The 19,201-nt window shown below is 35.7% G+C and overlaps 1 pseudogene; it reads left to right on the forward strand.

The window, feature by feature from the left end:
• The first annotated feature begins 13,845 nt into the window (after positions 1–13,845).
• Positions 13,846–18,780, forward strand: LOC105035068 (perakine reductase-like; annotated as a pseudogene).
• The last annotated feature ends 421 nt before the right edge of the window (positions 18,781–19,201 follow it).

Here is a 19,201-nt window from a genome sequence, read left to right on the forward strand (position 1 = left end):
AAGAAGTATATGATTCCATCTGCTGGAAGTTTCTTTTTTACTTGCTTTAGAAATGTATATTTGGTCTATGATGGATATGCTGCATTTCAACCATTCTCTTAAAATCCAAATCCACCATTCTCATTAATGGTCAAGTCGAAAGATGGTTTGTGAACAAAAGTGGAGTGAAACAAGAAAATCCTCTCTCTCCTTTACTCTTTAATCTAGTGGCTGATAGGTTGGATCGGAATTCTCCATCAGGCTATGCATGAATCCCTCTTCGTCAGTGTAGGACCTCCAGAAATCATAGGGGAAGTAAGGTCACTTCAATTCACTGATGACACGATAATATTCTATAATCACGCTAAGACCTATATCACCTTCGAGCTGGTGACCGGGCTCAAGATCAACATAAACAAGATGAGGTTGGTCAGTCTACACTTAACTTTTGGCTAAGACAAATAGAGTTTCCTCGCTTCTTGGATGCCAAATAGGTAAATTTCCTATTCATTACCTTGAAATTCATTTTCATCACTCCAATATCAGACTATCAGATCAGAATTTTCTAAAAAAGTGGAGAAGCAACTCTCGAGATGGAAAAGAAAAATCCTTTTGCTCGCTGGATGCTTAATATTGATTCAATTAGTGCTAAGAGCCATCCTCCTATACTGGATGTTATTATACCAAATTCCATCCATGGTTATTCAAAAGATCGATAAATTATGTAGATCATTCCTTTGGGCCAGGTTTCAAGACACAGGTTCTAAAGTCAAATCCTTAGTTAAATGGAGACCAATCTACCATCTTAAGCAATTTGGAGGACTTGGCATCACATACCTAGCTGTGGCCAATCAATGCTTGCTATTGAGATGGTAGTTCAAGTTTTATAACGGTCACACCTCCGATCCAAGATTGTGAATCGAGGGTCATGGCAACCGCCGCATACTCATAGAAAACTCTTCCCATAAGCATGCAAGGCATCTTATCATACTATCCTAAAACAACAGCGGAATAATTAGTCAATAATTTAAATCCAAAATATAACGATCTAAATTTTTTTCTTTAATGTCTCAATAAATTCAATAATGATTCATAGTCCTTACATCAAATTCAAGAAGACTTTCAATCGAAAATAAAAGTATAGAGATTCTGCTTCTGATCACTCTTCCATTCATATCTTCTATCATCTTAATTCCTCAACATCTGTAAAAAATAGTAAAATAAGAGGTAATGAGCTAGACAGCCCAGTAAGCAATGATCACTTCTCAACAGATTTCATCAGGCATTTAAGTAAAAAATTATTTATAGAAAATAAGCATATAGAGTTCATCAATTAGAAATCAATTTCAATTATGCAACATAATTCATGCCAAATTCATTTCTTTTTTGAAAATTCAAGTTTCTTTCGAGATTTCAATTTCTTTCATTCTTAAATTTTTTTCATCAACTATGAGCAATGACCATATTTTTTCTGTGGCAGGGTCATAATACCGCATATCTGCTTGCGGTAGACTGTGAATCATCTGGTAGCCATGTCCTTTGAAACCGCTGGTCTCGCTGGCAGTTTGTCGCTGGTCTCTCTGGCGACATGTCCTGGTCTCGCTGGCGACATAAACCCTCAGGACAATCAATTGCCAATGTATATGCCCCCATTGGCGGGGTCCTTTACATAGTCAGGTTGTCCATTCATAATGTTTCTTATATCATAATTCTTCATAAATCATATTTCATATTCTAATTTCGATAATAAAACATATAATCATATAGTATCGAAAGCAATCAATATAATGCATCATGAAATCAATATGTTCAATCATGCTTCATCATAACATTTCAAATAAGATATTTTCATAACAAAATACCATTCATCCAATTCATGCATCGTTTCACAAATCATGTCAGAAAAATATATTATAATTTGCCGATAAATCTAGAAAAAGTGAAACATTACTTACCTCGAACGTATTCCAATAAATCCACATAATTCTATAAATTTTCTTTCAAAAATTTGTTCGTAGATCATATCGCAATATCCATGATCAAACATCCATAATCCTATACAAAATCAATTTTAATAATTAGAAAGAATACGAATACCATATTTCAATGATTTATATTGGTTCGATCATCTAATTTCATCTAATCAAAATCTAATTAGGACCTAAATGATCCAAAATTTGACTATCAGATCAAATCGGATTCGAAGTGATAGGACTGAAGTTTCTTCATCGATTTCATAAAATCAAGTAGAGAAAAAAAATCAGAGGAGAGAGAATTCATGAGGTACAATTCGAATTGATCAGGTGACACAATCCAACATTACGATTGGTCCAATATCTCGATTGATGAAATCAACATGATCAAATCAAGTCATGGCTAGATCAAAATCATGGATGATCAAATCTAAAGATTCATGGTCTGATTAAGGTGGATGCCAATACGCTGTCTGACAATCATGGATCAGAATTTTTTATTAGAATCAGATCAAGACTATTAAAAGAAATTTCTTCATTCACTAATCTTTTTAGAGAGAGAATCAATCAAGAGAGAGAATATTTTAGAGAGAAAAAATTTTAGAGAGAGAAAATTCTAAAGAGAGAAAACTCATCTTGAATTCTTCAGATAATATGATTCAACAAATCCGATCGATCAGATCAAATCATGCTGAAATTATCATGTGGACAATTCAATAAAATCATGAAAAATAAAATCTAAAAATATCTGATCTGATCAAAGTGGATGTCGGTGTACCGTACGACGATTACAGATCAAAAATCCATCACGAAGATTATTTAAATTCATCATCATTCTTCTCAAAATTTTAAAAATCTTAGGAGAGAGAAATAATCTAGAGAGAGGATTCTAGAGAGAGAAAGTAGAGAGAGAAAGTTTAATTCTAGAGAGAGAAAATACTAGTTCAGGCTGAAGAGAGAAAGGAAAGAGAGAGAAACTCTCTTTCTCATATTTTATTATTTATATCATTATTTATTAATTAATTTATTTTATTTTTTTTTTCTTCTTTTCATTCTCTTTTTTTTCTTCACGAAAGAGAGAGGAGAGAAAATCCTTTTTATTATTATTATATTATTTTTCTTCTTCTTTTTTTTTCTTTTCTTTTTCTTTTCTTTTTCTTTTCTTTTCTTCTTTTTCTTTTCTTTTTCTTTTCTTTTCCTTCTTCTTCTTTTCTTCTTCTTTTCCCGTGGGTTTCTTTTGGGCCGAAACAGGGGACCGTGAGGTCCCCTCGTTGGAGTTCCGACCGATGGCGCAGCCGGCATGGGGCGGCCGTCGGCAGGAGGGGAGCGACTCATCGACACTAGGAGAGCCAAATCGGTGGTCGGCGATGACCATCGGCGTCGGAAAAATGGCAAAAATAAAGGTTCTTCTGTAATAAAATCCGACGACTCCGATCACCGATGAGCGTGCACATCGGCACGAAAAGGAAAGGGGAGAAGAGAGGAAGGGGAGGAGGCTTACCTCTGACATCGGTGAAGCTTTTCCGACAAGCAATTGGACGGCACAGGGATGGTCTTCCGCGGTGGTTTTCCAGCGATTGCCGCCGACTGAGCTTATGATCTTCGGTGGAAGGGAGAGAGGAGGGATCTCCTCCTTAAATAGAGCCGGAGGGAGCTCGTTTCGACTCCGATTGAGAGCCGGCGAGAGGAGGAAGAAGACTCCCTTAGGGAGTCTTCTCTCCTGTTTTTCTCTTCTTCTCTTTTTTTTTTCGGGCTTTGGCTGATTCTAGGCTGGGATTCTTACTCGGGCCAGGCCAGGCTATCACATTCTTCTCCTCTAAAAGAAATTTCGTCCTCAAATTTTTTTTGCTTGAGTCTTCATAGTTTCTTATTTGAATCTCACCCACAAATATTTCAATAGTCTAATTCTTGATATGAATTCATTCTTAAATCATTTCACAAGGAAAAAATCGGTACATCAAATATCGATCTGAAATGGAACCATTCATTTTCTTATTTATCAAGATCAACATCTCAAAGATTTTTAATATTTCAAGATTTCGAAATTATGATCTCATTTCCTATAAAAATTAATGTTCAATATCTCATGACTCAAATTAAAATCAAATCTATCTCTTGTGAATAGAAGAAGGTCAATGTCTCTATTCTTGCATAAGAACTTCATTCATCATCATTCATTTATTTATTTATATATATTTTTTTTAAAATATCAACCACTCTTAATTTCAACCCATCATAAGCTAGGAAAAACATACTTATGTGAATCATTTGATGATATTCCAATCAATCAAAATTCAAAAATATTTTTTCTTATTCGTACTTTCAGAGGTTGAAGATTTATCATTTCAATCTCATTTTCAAACTTTTGATATTTTAATTCTCGATACAACTTCATCATTAAGTCATTTCATAAAGATCAATATCACCATTATTGATTGAATTAATATCACTATTTCTAATCATCGAAATTTTCTTACTCAAACCCTCAAACTCTTAAATATTCTAATTCTTGAAGCAAATTTTATCATTAAGTCATTCAATAACTCAAAAATTGATCTAAATCAAAACTATATTTTTTTTATAATCAAAATCAATGTCTCTATTCTAAGTAAGTATATCAATTTGCTTTATCTAAACATTCACTACTCTTAATTAATCGATTCATTATCAAATTAAATTATAAATAACTCCAATCTATCTTTTGTAGAACAATTGTCAATATCAATAGATAACCTCAATCTTTTTCATTCAGTCAGAGAAATAATAATGATCAAAAGAGTTCTAACTTCAAATTTCATTATACCCTGGAGATAAATATTTGAGTATAATAATCTAAGATCAAAATCATCATTCGATAAATGATCTCAGATTCTTCCTAATAAATAGAGAATTACAAAATTCAATTTTAGGATATTCTAAATCAAAAATCAAAAATCAAATGTCCACTCATCCTAAAATTAGGATGCTAAATAATTTTTTTTTAGCATAATCGGTGGAAGCACTACTTTTAAAAATCACATTAGAATATCTAAAATAATTTAAAATTTTAAAATATTATTCTTTCTAATATCAATTTTTTTTTTGTATCAAATCATATTATCTATCATAATTCTTTAACTCAAAATGTCAACATTCCTGACTTACTCAAAGTAATCCAAATTACCATGCTTCCGCTGTGCACTCTGATCTAACAATCAAAATTTCTTAGGTTCACCAAAAAAAAAAGTTTGATCAAATTATTTCTTTATCTTATCAACAGAAAAGATCTAAAATTTTAAATTATAATTGAAGCCAAAGATTAACTTTCGATTCTCATTCATACTTTTACTGGTGTACAATAATCTTGATTAACCCTTGAGTCTAATATCATATTTGAACCATCATATAGATTTACTATAATCAATATGAATCAAATCTTAATTCTCATATCAATTCAATTCGATAATTTTCAAACCAAAAATCCTTATAAGTCAAATCAATAAAAAAAAAATCCTTCGATGCTCCATCAAATTTGGACATAATCAGAATATATAAGAATTTCAAATCATTATTTTTTTTTTCTAAAATTTCTATCATCAGGATCTTCAATATCTATCAAATATCCTTTCATAACAATCATACAAGCTTCAAAAATCAAATCTCCATTTAATAGTAGATTCAATTAGGGACCTCGTTAACAAAAGCAAAGGAACTCCTATCAATTCCTAAATCTAAAATTTTTAAATTATAAATTCATATGGATCCCTTAATCTGAAATAAATATAAATCAGATCTTTTATCTTAATCTAAAGATATCAATTTTTTATTAACAACCTCAACAATAATATCAGAAAATCTCTTGATCAATTTAGATACGAAATCTTTAAATTGAAATTTCATACACATCATGTACTCTCCAAGAGACATAATAAGATCCATTATCTAGATCTAAGGATGATGATTCAAGATTCCAGTACGATGAATATTCTACAACCTCATAATCGATTTCATCAATAAGAAATAGGTTTCTTTGCAATATCCTCAAATATGCATTCATCCTAATATGCCACTTTATATATAATCCACATACCAAATTTAATTTCGATAAATATTTCAATCAAGCATCATAAAAGATTTTTTTTAGTCCATCTAGAATAATATTTTATCATCAAATCTTTATCTTGTCAATGATAGTCAACTTCTCAACTAAAAGTAATATCATAGTATTATTCTCACATCGAATTTAAACTTACGATTCACTTAAATAATCAATGATCAAATAATAACTGCAATGCACAATAAAATTTTAGGTCAATCTTTTTATGATTACTTTCGATCAAGATCTAACTAATCATATCATGATCAATAGATCATCCATCATATTTTAAATTCTATATGTTATAATCTCTTGTGATTCTTTCATACATAATCCTAATGTTTAATCAAAATTTATAAATATTTCTCCCACTACAATCATCAAAGATCTATACTATAATGTCCCTGGTGTCTATCCACTTACACCCATTCTATATCTGATTCTATGTTTTATAATTTATCCACTTATGCTCTGATACCATATAAATTATCATGCCCCCGACCCGAGATTGTGAATCGAGGGTCATGGCAACCACCGCATACTCATAGAAAACTCTTTCCATAAGCATGCAAGGTATCTTATCATACTATCCTAAAATAATAGCGAAATAATTAGTCAATAATTTAAATCCAAAATATAACGATCTAAATTTTTTTTTTAATATCTCAATAAATTCAATAATGATTCATAGTCCTTACATCAAATTCAAGAAGACTTTCAACCGAAAATAAAAGTATAGAGATTCTGCTTTTGATCACTCTTCCATTCATATCTTCTATCATCTTAATTCCTTAACATCTGTAAAAAATAGTAAAATAAGAGGTAATGAGCTAGACAGCCCAGTAAGCAATGATCACTTCTCAACAGATTTCATCAGGTATTTAAGTAAAAAATTATTTATAGAAAATAAGCATATAAAGTTCATCAATTCAAAATCAATATCAATTATACAATATAATTCATGCCAAATTCATTTCTTTTTCGAAAATTCAAGTTTCTTTCGAGATTTCAATTTCTTTCGTTCTTAAATTTTTTTCGTCAACCATGAGCTATGACCATATTTTTTCTGTGGTAGGGTCATAATACCGCGTATCTGCTTGCGGTAGGCTGCGAATCATCTGGCAGCCATGTCCTTTGGACGCTGGTCTCGCTGGTGGTTTGTCACTAGTCTCTCTGACGACATGTCGCTGGTCTCGCTGGCGACATAAACCCTCAGGACAATCAATTGTCAACGTATATGCCCCCATTGGCGGGGTCCTTTACATAGTCAGGTTGTCAATTCATAATGTTTCTTATATTATAATTCTTCATAAATCATATTTCATATTCTAATTTCGATAATAAAACATATAATCATGTAGTATCGAAAGCAATCAATATAATACATCATGAAATCAATATGTTCAATCATGCTTCATCATAACATTTCAAATAAGATATTTTCATAACAAAATATCATTCATCCAATTCATGCATCGTATCATAAATCATGTCAGAAAAATATATTATAATTTACTGATAAATCTAAAAAAAATGAAACATTACTTACCTCGAACATATTCCAATAAATCCACATAATTCTATAAAATTTCTTCCAAAAATTTTGTTCATAGATCATATCGCGATATCCCATGATCAAACATCCACAATCCTATACAGAATCAATTTTAATAATTAGAAAGAATACGAATACCATATTTCAATGGTTTAGATTGGTCCGATCATCTAATTTCATCTAATCAAAATCTAATTAGGATCTAAACGATCCAAAATTTGACTATCAGATCAAATCGGATTCGAAGTGATAGGATCGAGATTTCTTCATCGATTTCATAAAATCAAGTAGAGAGAGAAAATCAAAGGAGAGAGAATTCATAAGGTACAATTCGAATTGATCAGGTGATACAATCCAACATTACGATTGGTCTAATATCTCGATTGATGAAATTAATATGATCAAATCAAGTCATGGCTAGATCAAAATCATGGATGATCAAATCTAAAGATTCATTGTCTGATTAAGGTGGATGCCAGTACGCTGTCTGACAATCATGGATCAGGATTCTTCATTAGAATCAGATCAAGACTATTAAAAAAAATTTTCATTCACTAACCTTTTTAGAGAGAGAATCAATCAAGAGAGAGATTTTTTTAGAGAGAAAATTCTAGAGAGAGAAAATTTTAGAGAGAGAAAATTCATCTTGAATTCTTCAGACAATATGATTCAACAAATCTGATCGATCAGATCAAATGATGCTGAAATTATCATGTGGATAATTCAATAAAATCATGAGAAATAAAATCTAAAAATATCTGATCTGATCAAAGTGAATGTCGGTGTACTGTCCGACGATCACAGATCAAAAATTCATCACGAGAATTATTTAAATTCATCATCATTCTTCTCAAAATTCTATAAATCTTAGGAGAGAGAAATAATCTAGAGAGAAAATTTTAGAGAGAGAAAGTAGAGAGAGAAAGTTCAATTCTAGAGAAAGAAAATACTAGTTCAGGCTGAAGAGAGAGAGGAAAGAGAGAGAAACCCTCTTTCTCATATTTTATTATTTATATAATTATTTATTAATTAATTTATTTTATTTTTTTCTTTCTTCTTTTCTTTCTCTCTTTCTTTCTCTTTTTTTTTTCTTCACGAAAGAGAAAGGAGAGAAAATCCTTTTTATTATTGTTATATTATTATTATATTATTTTCTTTTTTTTTTCCTTTTTCTTTTCTTTTTCTTTTCTTTTCCTTCTTTTTCTTTTCTTTTTCTTTTCTTTTCCTTCTTCTTCTTTTCTTCTTCTTTTCCTGTGGGTTTCTTTTGGGCCGAAACAGGGGACCGTGAGGTCCCCTCGTTGGAGTTCCGACCGGCGGTGCAGCCGACGTGGGGCGGCCATCGGCAGGAGGGGAGCGACTCATCGACACTAGGAGAGCCAAACCGGTGGTTGGCGGTGACCACCGGTATCGAAAAAATGGCAAAAATAAAGGTTCTTCTGCAACAAAATCCGGCGACTCCGGTCGCCGGCGAGCGTGCACATCGGCACGGGAAGGAAAGGGGAGAAGAGAGGAAGGGGAGGAGGCTTACCTCCGACGCCGGCGAAGCTTTTCCGACGAGCAATTGGATGGCACAGGGACGGTCTTCCGCGGTGGTTTTCCGGCGATTGCCGCCGACTGAGCTTATGATCTTTGGTAGAAGGGAGAGAGGAGGGATCTCCTCCTTAAATAGAGCCGGAGGGAGCTCGTTTCCGACTCCGATTGGGAGCCGATGAGAGGAGGAAGAAGACTCCCGAAGGGAGTCTTCTCCCCTGTTTTTCTCTTCTTCTCTTTTTTTTTTTCAGGCTTTGGCTGATTCTGGGCTGGGATTCTTACTCGGGCCGGGCCGGGCTATCACAATAACAAATAGAATAGACCTTGGAGACAACTCTTACACAAGAGATATTACTCGAGGAAGTTGTCAACTAAAACACTTTACATCCAGCAATAAGAGTTTCACCATCATGGAGGAACACAACCAAACCTTCTGAAGCTATTTCAGTAGTTCTCCTCCCCTGTGATTGGCAATGGACTATTAACATCATTTTGGCACGATGCATGGTATAACGAGCAGTCATTATCAAACAAGTTGTCCAACCTATTTTTTTTTATTAGGAAGTACTTGGGATCTGTTGCACAATATATAGTAGATTTTGATCGCTTAGTCATCTTCAGACAATCTTTACCATTTACTACAAAGGTTGAACTACAAACTTTGTGAGCAATTATCAATGACATTCAACTCTCTGCAAACAAGATGGTAGATGTTGGAATTAAATGGCATGCAACAATGTATGAAAGGCTAGACAATGTTATATTTTCCTCATGAATGGAGTGATTAAACCTCTCCCATGTCATTTAATCTGGTCTCTATCCATCTTGGAAAAGGAGAAGATTTTCAATTGGCTATGTTACCATAATAAAATACTCACCGCTAGTAACCTAGCAAAAATGGGCATCTCAGGATCTCATAACTGCCCATTGTGCTCTACACATTCTGAAAGTACTCCATCACCTCATGTTGGAGTGCAATTATTTGAAACACATCCAGAATGCCATCTTGCAACTCACTATCAATATCAGGCCTGATAGCTTTTTGGAGTTCCAGAATCATTCGAGGTTTGGTTCTCTGAACACTGACACCCAAGTTGTCTTTGACACAATCATCGTTGCAGGGTGTTGGTGTATTTGAAAAGAAAGGAACAATCGGACACTTAGATTCAAAGTATTCTCTTGTCAAAGTTTGATAAATAAGATAACAATTCTATTTTGCGACTGGACTTCTTCCTGTTCATGCCCAGCAATCCACAATCTAGGTGCTAAGCTTTGGCAACGATAAAGCAAGTGTCGATCACAAAAACACTCTAACTTTCTTCTGGGGATGAAATGTTGTTTAGTATAAGTTACTTGTACCAGTACATTGAATTAATGGAATACAGAGCCCTTAGCTTTCATATCAAATACTTTAGATGCATGGCTGAAGTTAAGGGATTCCTCTTTGCTAGTCTTTCGGTTAATTTATAAAAGATATTATTTTCGACTCAGCAGGCATTCATGGTATATATTGTGGCATCTCCATTTAATGTATGGGACGACAGCATCTTCTAAATATTGTAAACATCTAATCTAAACAAAATCTGGTCCCCTTTTAATAAAAAAAAAAGTCCTTATAAATGGCCATTATTGCAAACTTACAATTTCATTCCTTCTCTATTATATTATACTTTTGTAATAAAAAATAATATCCATCACTTTCATCTATATCATTATTAATTAAAATTATTTTTTTAAAATTTTTAAATTTTTATATCAACTTTATCTTGAAAAAATGATCATACAGGCTAAAAAACAACAATATTGGTAGTGGTGGCGTGCATCTTTTGGCTTGGAATGTGATCTACCAATCGGTAGGAGATGACGCCCTCGGCATTCAATCCTTGGTTATGAGGTGGGAGGCTCTAATTGCTCGACATGTTGCTAGACTATTGCTTAGTCTCGAGTCTATATGGAGCATGATGATGTGGGCGAGGTATGGCACTTGACTGACCAGTGGTAAGTTTCAGATTAGTCAGCATGCTTTCTTTCTGTGGAAGAAGATCTGCGCACGTGCCCCTGATGTGATTCCCTAGATTAGCTGGCTGGTGGGAGATGATCAGTCTATAAGTATTTTGTTTGATCCTTGGGTAGCCGACATCCTATTGGCTCGATGGCCGACATTCATTAGCATCCACATGATTGAGACGATAAGGATTTGTGATCTTCTCCATATTGATGGTCAGGGCTGGAAGTCTAATGTTGTGACCAGGCTTTTTGGAGAGCAGATAGGCTGATGAGTGCTTTCATTGGTGATTCCTCTTCACCATGGTTTGGATGTCAGGATTTGGAGATCTTTGTATATAGCGAGGCCTGTTATGGTTGACCTCTACCGTTTATACCACCAGGAGCCTACCAAACACTTGGATTATGGGTAGATCTGGAAGAAGCTTGGAGTGCATCTGAGGGTGAGTCTCTTTTTATGGAAGGTAGCCTAGAGATAACTTCCGACTAAAGCCTTCGTAAGAGGGAGAGGTATGGATATCCAGTCAAACTACCCTTGCTATGATTTGAAGGAGGAGATGATGGTGCATTCCCTCTTTTTGTGCCCTTGAGCCAGGTAGGTCTGAAGGTTGGCTGGTCTTCACCATCGGACTATCCAAGTTGAGGATCCAGTTGAGGCTTTTTTATATCTACTGAGGTCAAGAGCTAGAGGTGATGTATCTTGTGATACAGTCATCATCACAGCATATATAGTTCAGCATATCTGGCTAGCCAAAATAGCTTAGTCTTTGAGTCCACAAGAACCTCGACGTGGTTTGTCTTGGAGAGAGCCCTTACCCTAGCAGCGGAGATGATCAATGTGATCTTGAGATCTTTAGAGATTTGGGACTCCCACCCTACTCATGTAACGACCCAATAGGTGTTTATCACTTAGAAGCCCCCTCCTCCGACATACCTTAAGATCAACTTTGATAGTAGCATCTGTGGTAGGCTTGGAGGTGCTGGCTTTGTGATCCATGGGCCTGACTCCAACTTGATCATGGTGAGAGGATGCCAACTTTTTTAGCCTACAGTTCTAGAGGTGGAGCTCTAGGCTGTCTGGACTGAGATTGTGTATGCTCAGAGGACTCTGCACGTGGATCATATAGTCATTAAGAGTGATTTTGCCATGATAGTATTCTGAATTTAGGGAGTACACAGCGAACTATTTCTCATTATATCCTATGGAACATCTCTATCTTATTATCTAAATGTGCAGGTCTCTCTATCAGACATACCTTTCGGAAGGCCAATACGGTAGCTAATTGGATCGCGTTTTATATTACAGAACACATTAGAGATCTTTTGTGGATTGATCTGGGTTGATTCTTTAATTTTTTAAAGATATTTTACTTTCTGATTCTCTTGAAGGTATTTATATAAAATTTATATGAATAATTTATTTTTATCAAAATAATAATAATAATAATAATATTTTATTAAATTGCATTACCATCGCAGCTATTATAATAGTTATTACTTTAATATGAAAATTTCAAAACCTTGTATTTAGGAAAAACAGAAGTTACTCGTTCTTGATAAAAGTCTGTGATAGATTTACTTGGGATGCAGGTCTCTTGCTTATTAAAAAAAAAAAAAAAACAAAGAAACAAAAATCTTTGATAGGACTAACGTACAAAGTGACAAATTGCCACGTCTTACTTAAGCGCTGGCATCACGTTTGGCGGCGGCAAATCACTTTTCAAGGCGCTGGTTATCCCAGGAAGACTATCAGCCACCCAGAGAAATTATTGCCTGGGCGTGGTCCAGGTAGTAACTGGATTTCTTATGGAAGCCATGAGATCACGGAGTTACGTGCCACTACTCCGTAGACATAAATATATGGATATATCCAGAGGTAAGCTCACTTTCGTTAAGCTGATTCAAACCCAACCCCTACAAATTCGTCACCGACAGTAACGTTTTCTGCATTCCCGCCCGATTCCTTGCTGGAGAAAGCGTAGTTTTTCTTTTGAGTGAGTCTTGCTTAAGAGCTCATGTTTGAGAGTGGCAAACTGGTTGCCCCGATGAGACCATTAGCCACCTCATAATTAGGTTTCCTGCGGAAGCGATGCGATCATCCTGCAGTTATTTATTCCTTAATTTTACAATCCAAACTATATCCAAACTTCTAACTCACCTCTACTCTGCAGACAATACATATGGATGTATCCAGCCGTAAGCTCATTTGCGATAAGCTGACTCCAACCCAACCCCTATTAATTCATCACCAATGGTAACGTTTCCTGCATTCCTGCACCGGTTTCTTGCTGGAGAAAGCACAGTTTTAGTTTTCTTTTGAGTGAGTCTTGCTTAAGCACTGAGCTCGCGTTTGAGAGTGGCAAACTGGTTGTCCCGGGAAGACTATCAGCCACCTCATATATAATTAGGTTTCTTGCGGAAGCGATGAGATCATCCTGTCGTCATTTAATCTTTAATTTTACAATCCAAACAATATCCAAACTTCCAACTTGCCTCTACTCCGCAGACAAAATATTTTAATATATCCAGTGGTAAGCTCACTTATGGCGAGCTGACTCAAACTCAACCCCCATTACTTCATCACCAACAGTAACATTTCCTGCATTCCCGCCTGGTTTCTTTCTGTAGAAAGCGCAGTTTTAGTTTTCTTTTGAGTGAGTCTTGCTTATGCACTGAGCTCATATTTGAGAGGGGCAAACTGATTGTCCTGGGAAGGCCATTAACAACCTCATAATTAGGTTTCCTATGGAAGCGATGAAATCATCCTACAGTTATTTATTCCTTGATTTTAGTATCCAAATTTTTAACTCGCCTCTACCCCGCGGACAAAATATATGGATGTATCCATCGGTAAGCTCACTTCCGGAGAGCTGACTCAAACCCAGTCCTTATAAATCCGTCAACAACAGTAACGTTTCCTGCATCCACGGTTTCTTGTTCGAGAGAGAGCCTAGTTTGTGTTTTCTTCGGTGTGGAGAGCAATGGAAGAACAGAGCAAAACCCAGATGATCCCCAGAGTGAAGTTGGGAACCCAGGGACTGGAGGTAAGCATCATGCTTTTATTCGATAAGACGTAATATAATTCTACTCTTTTCTCACTTGATGAATTTTAGTAAGCGCAGCAACCCTCCTCCTTGATTCATTTACATGATGGTGATATGGTGATTTCTTTGCTTCTATCCAGGTATCCAAACTAGGATATGGATGCATGGGTCTTACCGGGGGATAAAATTCTCCGGTCTCCGATGAAGTGGGGATATCCATCATCAAGGATGCCTTCAACAAGGGAATCACTTTCTTTGACACTTCTAACTCATAGGGACCCCATACTAATGAGATCCTGGTTGGGGAGGTTTGTTTCTCTTTCCTTCACTTCCACATGAATACATCAACTTTTGAGCGTTTAGTATCCGTAGTGACAGAAGGATGGATGGTTGCTCTAGGCATTGAAGGAGTTGCCCCGGGAAAAGATCCAATTGGCCACAAAATTTGGGATTGTGAGGTTAGAGCAAACTCGTCAGGTAATAAATGGCAGGCCAGAATATGTGCGGGCTTGCTGCAAAGAAAGTCTTAAGCGCCTTGGTGTGGAGTACATTGATCTCTACTACCAGCACCGTGTAGATAAGGCTGTGCCTATAGAGGAAACTGTAAGCATTACTTAAAGAACTTGGTCCTGTGTCCAAGGGCCATTTCTATTGAGTTCTTGATGTAAATGCTTCTCTTTTGGTACTTGGTAGATAGGGGAGCTTAAGAAGTTGGTCGAAGAGGGAAAAGTGAAGTACATTGGACTGTCGGAGGCAAGCCCCGACACAATTCATCGTGCCCATGCGGTGCATCCCATCACTGCAGTGCAGATGGAATGGTCTCTATGGACTCGCGAAATCGAGGAAGAGATAGTCCCACTTTGCAGGTCTGATTCCAGCACTATTGTTTCCAAATTGATACGCAAATTTGCAAAACTTTTTTAGTAGGATACAGAGTATCATGGATGATGTTCTGCGTAGCCAAGATTCTGGATTAACATTCATTCATCTTATCTCAATATTTTACATGCTGTTGTGCTATGTCCTCTTAAAATTCATTTAATGTATTGCATATGGAAATGAAGAGAACTTGGCATCGGCATAGTTCCATATAGCCCTTTTGGTCATGGTTTTTTCGGTGGCAGAGGAGTTACAGAAAGTGTACCTACAAATTCTATGTTGGTACGAACTCTTATTAAATCCAAATTTTTCTACCGAAGCTTTCAGAATTTTTTGATACAATTGAGCAGCTAGTATGCTTGATATTATGAAATGAAGTTTGTTAACTTACTGCTAATCGGTAATTTTGTTAGGCTTCTCATCCAAGGTTTGCTGGAGAGAACTTAGAGAAGAACAAGACGCTCTATGTGAAACTAGAGACCTTGGCAAAGAAGCATCACTGCACTCCTCAACTAGCTCTAGCTTGGATTCTTCATCAAGGGGACGATGTAGGCCCCATCCCTGGTAAGCAATTGCCCTACTGTTATTTTCCCTGACATCAATATTAGCATGTCATTTATCTCTGTTAGAGGAATTTATCCTTGAATACAAGGAACCATAACCAGACAAAGAACTAATCCGAAAGGAAAAGGACCTAGAACCTGATGGAAACTTGAGACCTGGACTGAAACTTTTAGTGGTACTACTGCTTTCCTTAAGTGCAAGAGAACTAGGAATTAAGATTGTGTTCTATACCTGATAAACTTAAGTCTGTTAAAGATGCCAGAGTTTCCTGCCACGAATAAAGTATTACTTCTGAAGAATTTGTCAGCTTTCTGCTAATAATGGCTTTGGACAATATAGCATTTGAGAGATAAATCAATGTTCGTGTCACCGATACTGTGTATATAATCCAACATTGGTCCCTCAAGAATTATTCACTTTTCCATGCAATGATCACCAAACAAGGATTCTACACTCTTTAGTAGTTCTTACAAATTTCTAAGGCCTAATCCACTTTTGTTAAGCTAATGAAAGAAGAAAAGTACCATCTCTGTAGAGCCCTTGTTCAACATAACATCAAAATCTCAAAACTTAGTTTAGGGAAAGCTTTAACGCCTATCCAGTTGTTTCAGCTCTTGTTCAAATAATTACCTACTATAAGATCTCTCCTACTAAAGTTCTTTCTCTTTGGTTGGCTTAATTTCACATTTCCATGTACTGATCAATTAATGTACTGAATTATGGCATATTGAGATAATCTTTTTCCTTTAAATAATGTTACAATTTCATAAAAGTAGGTGCTAGTATGAATATTCCGTGAGGAAAGAGAACCCCGAAAAATGTTGGCTTCCAAATTCATACTCCAGTTTAATGGTCAAGTTCTTGGTCATCTTCTCCCTTTTCTTGCAGAAAGATATATTTTTCTAATTCAACCATAATTAGCTGATTAATGTTTAAATATAGGAACACACATATAACCAGCCTTTTGATTTATTTTGTACATATAGATATGGATTTTTCTTAAAAGTATAAAAAGATATGAATAGACAGACAAATAGATGGAATGAATGGATGGATAGTTGGGTGGATAAATAGTATATATGAACTTTTCCATTTTATTAACTATCTTATTCTGTTGCTATCAGGGACAACCAAGATCAAGAACCTACATAATAATATCGGTTCTTTGAAGGTAAAGCTCACAAAAGAGGACCTAACACAAATATCCAATACGGTATGTAAAGAAGAGGTGGCAGGTTCAAGAACCCATGGTAATTTTGAACAGACTAGCTGGAGGAATGCAAATACTCCTCCAAATGATACCAATTCAAGGGCATAAGATCTTCTAGATATGTATTGTTCTCCTTCCAAAACGTCAGATCAATTCTTTCTTCCCCTAAATTTTGGTTATAGAAGCTGAATGTTTCTGAGAAGATTATAAAACCTTTTTGCAGTTACTATCTACTTGAAAAAGTTTGAGTTATTGTAATGCTTCTATTTTTGACCCTTTGCATTTGATGTTTAGGTGGCTCTACTAGTCTGCTAGCTGGTTTGCTCGGTTTAGTTGAGGTTTTCTGCTTTAGCCTTTATTTCTGGATGTTTTAGCCCCCTTTTTGCTGCATGCTCCCCCTCCCTCTTTAGCTTGCTTCACTCCAAGGGGCCTTCATATCAAGAATACCATCTTGGTGCAGTTTGATATGGGAGATTTACTACTCATGAAAATTCTCTTACTCCCCTCTGAGCCTCTTTGGATCCTTTAGCTATTTATCTATTTTATTTATTTGCTGCTGTTTCACCAACTTTCATTCTTGTAAATTTCTTTGTTTCTGTATCGTTGTGCAGATTTTATGGTGAATAAAATTTAATGACTATTGTGCTAATGCACAATAGTCTCCTTTTTATATCAAAAAAAAAAAAACAAAAATTACCAACCGAGCCATCTAAATACCTCAGAAATATTGCTTCACCATTTTGGAAAGGAGTAATAGGTTTGTTTGGCTTGTTTCGACAGTGTTCTACAATAAGAGTGGGGAATGGGCAGCAGGTGCTATTTTCGCACGATGAATAGATAAACAGAATGCCTCTCAGCATGTTACTGTCAAGACTATTTTCTCTTGCAAAGAATCATTTGTAAGTATTACGAACTTCATAGCGCACGACAACCGGGCAACTAACTTCCGAGCTCCAGTGAACCAAGCAGCACTGGTTGAATACCAGAGGCTATTGTCATGGTTAGAAACAATCCAACCATTCGACAAAGCGGGTGAAATAAAAATGACATGGAGTTCCAAAGTGGCATTCTCAGTTAAGCAAGGCTATCTATTCCTAATGCATGGCAGAGTGGTTTCTCATTTTGATTCTGTAGTTTGGAAACTTCCCATCCCTAAGAAACTTAAAAGTTTTCTGTTGGCTCAGTTACCATAACAAGATACTAACAGTTAAGATCCTTGAGAAGAAAGGGGTGCAAGGCCCAAGCTCTTGTCCGCTTTGTGGTACTCAGGCAAGACAGTTGATCACTTAATGCTGCAATGCGAGTATCCAAGGAATATCTAGTCCTTAGTCCTACTAAAATTCGACTTTCCAGTACCTTCCCGGTATTTTGACATATTGAATAGGTGGATGAGTGGTGGCCCCATCAAGAATTTACTTCTGGCTCTCGAGAGCCTTAGAGCCACCAGTTGTTGGTGTATCTGGAGAGAAAGTAGTAGAGTCTTCGAATTTCATGCTAAAGTAGCGATGGAAACAACGAAGCAAGCAGCCTTTCTCTTTCACAGCTGGACTTCAACCCTAACGATGAGAAGATGCAGCGGGTGGCTTCATCGCTTAGCTACCTCAGCACAAAAGGAGAATAGGTGGCTATGGAGTCAGGTAGCAGTGACAAGGGGTTGAGCACCTCTTGGTTGAATGGAAGCTTGATTGCTTGGAAGCAACTACAAACTCATGATGGAGGAGTGCCAGATTAAATTAAAAAAAGAAGCCGAGGATCCTGACGGGATACGGCCATGCATACCAAAACCCTCATTCTTAGGCCGCCTCCAGTCTGTTCGTTCCACCAACCCTCACATGTCATTCTTGGATTGGAGTTCGAGTGAGTAGAGTGGAAGTGGACGGATGGGTTGGCTATCATCCGTACTCTCCATATGGTCTTTAGGAGGGGGCGCATGTAGTAGTTGTGAGAACTCTATCAGAAGTAGGAGTGAAAATGATATGAATTTATCTATTGGATTCATTTTCTTATATGAATTAGTCCAGATATAGATAGAAATTTAAAAATCTGACTAATATCCATCTCCACCAAAAACAAAAAAAGGATATGGATATAGACAGACAACTATTCAATCCATATCCGAATCTATATGTAACCTTATATAATTTTATATAGTATTTATTAATTTTTAAATAAAATATAACTATATAAATTTGTTATTATCTTGATTTATCGTTTGCTTAGTAATATCTTTGATTTTGTAGTCATAAAATTTAATTATCTAAGTTATATCCATTATTATATCCATACTTCCGGTATCAAGATTGTATCTATATCCGTTTATTGAGATGAAACAAAGATTAGAACCATTAGCAAAATTCCTAAAAGAACATGGCATTATATTATGTAATA

Source organism: Elaeis guineensis, chromosome 2, assembly GCF_000442705.2.
Source record: "Elaeis guineensis isolate ETL-2024a chromosome 2, EG11, whole genome shotgun sequence".
Lineage (NCBI taxonomy): Eukaryota > Viridiplantae > Streptophyta > Magnoliopsida > Arecales > Arecaceae > Elaeis > Elaeis guineensis.